The sequence below is a fragment of the Dipodomys spectabilis genome, unplaced genomic scaffold (assembly GCF_019054845.1).
Source record: "Dipodomys spectabilis isolate Male_0828 unplaced genomic scaffold, ASM1905484v1 ptg000195l, whole genome shotgun sequence".
In the NCBI taxonomy this organism is placed as follows: Eukaryota; Metazoa; Chordata; class Mammalia; order Rodentia; family Heteromyidae; genus Dipodomys; species Dipodomys spectabilis.
In genome coordinates this window covers 972,446-974,386 of record NW_024870872.1, presented here as the reverse complement: position 1 = coordinate 974,386, position 1,941 = coordinate 972,446, and the positions used below count along the sequence as shown (strand labels likewise).

General features: G+C 32.4%; 1 pseudogene; it reads right to left on the bottom strand.

Annotated features, from left to right (window-relative positions):
• Window positions 1–299: 299 nt before the first annotated feature.
• Window positions 300–396, bottom strand: LOC122121721 (annotated as a pseudogene).
• Window positions 397–1,941: the final 1,545 nt, after the last annotated feature.

Here is a 1,941-nt window from a genome sequence, read left to right as displayed (position 1 = left end):
TATAATGTATATGTTCATTAATAAATGTGTCCTTTCAGATTGCATTCCACATAGAAGAAGTTTAAGATTCCTTTTTTTCCTGAGTCCTAATATTATTTTATTTCTTTGGGATAAAATGACAATGTTATCTAATTTCAAGCTTTGTAAAGGTTATGCTATGTAAGGCCTTTCTAAGGTGAAGATTTAATAAAACGATGACAAACTAACCTTTAATTCTATGAATTGCATGTATTGTTACACTTGTATTTTTGTAATCAACTTTTTAGTAACTGTTTTTCATTTTTTGCATCAGAAGAATGAAAAATAAGTAATACTTCACAAATTTTCCTATCATCCTTGTGCAAGTGCCATGTTAATCTCTGTATTGTAATTTGGGTAGACCTGCTTCTGAAGCATGTAGAATCCTCTAAATTTAAGTAATTAATGTAATGATGCAATCTTATACAGGCATATATCCATGGATGCCTATTTGTAAGAAGGAACCCTTATTGTTCCTAAAAATGCTATTGATCTTATTTCTCTAAAATTCTGTGTATAGTGGAAAAAAACTGATATCGTTTGGTCGATTCCTCACATTTACAATTTTTTTGTCAATGACTATTTTGTCGTTCTCCTTTTAAATATGATCATACTTTGAAGCCTTTACAGCTAATTCCAAAAGTGATGGCTTTTCAAGTACTTATTTATCAACTGAGTTAGCTTTGTGGAGCTAATGGATTCAAAGTAAGCCTTGCTTAAGAGCTACTTCTAAACTTCTGCAGCTTAAAATTTCCCAAATGAGGTCTTGCTGGGACAAATGTCTACCTGAACCTTTACCCTTCTTCCATGTAGGAACAGACCAACCACAATATCTTACACTGATAGCATAGATTGTATTACTGAAACAAAGCTAATCTTAGTTACAAGGGATCATAGAGAGATGAACCGTTTAGACAGAATTGTTCAGAATGGAAGGTATTTTTTCAAAATATAATTGTTTATTATACTTATTATTTCAAAAGTAGCTAAAGCCAAGAAGGTGAAAAAATTGTTCATATGCATGACTACCTACTGTCCTGGCCTGTCTGTCATCCAACTAGGCAGGAACTTACACTACTGACGTTCTATCACCAAATATTTCCATTGCTCCTGGAGCAGTCCATATGTTTCTCCTGGATATTATGCCTTAAATTAGTAATGTTTTAGTCACAGTGTTTCCTCTTGCCTCTAGGCTGTAAATCTACAAATGGTAAAGCTTTAAGTCTAACTCTACCAAAAACTGAGGTAGAGATAATGGAATAATACTTAAAACAGAGTTGCCTTTGATTCCCTAACCACAACACAACAATGCAAAACAGTTTTTACATTATATATACTTATGTATTTTATATTTATATGTGCTGATTTTAAATTTCACACAGTGAATCTTAGTAGAATTGATAATTTGACAAATATATTGACATTTATTCCCATAAATGGATTGGAATATAAATAATTAGGTTTAGAATATATATTAGAATATAAAAAGTATCAATGCAATATCTTTGCTATAAACTTGTGATACCTTCTAAGTGTTCGCGGTCTTCTGAATTCACATGGTAAAATAACAGTATTTTTTTCTGCTAATCTATAAGGGATTTTACTCTGATGCTTTGTTAATTGTTTTAACTCGCTGGTCCCAAGGTGTTTTAATCCATATTTCTGAAGCATTTATTACTGATTATACCCAAATTTTGCTGATATGATGTCTAAAAGCTATTATTCTTCTGCAGGACCCACGGTCCTAGGATACCAGGTCCCAGTTATCTGCACAATCAAATAACAAGGGCAAGACTTCTCACATAGGCCCATGAAACATGCCAGCAGAAAATAATTGAAGACTCATCTCGATTTCTCATTTCCTATAACATTTCAGGGCCCCAATTCCTTTCAAGAATTAGCAGTAATCAATTGTGAAATGCA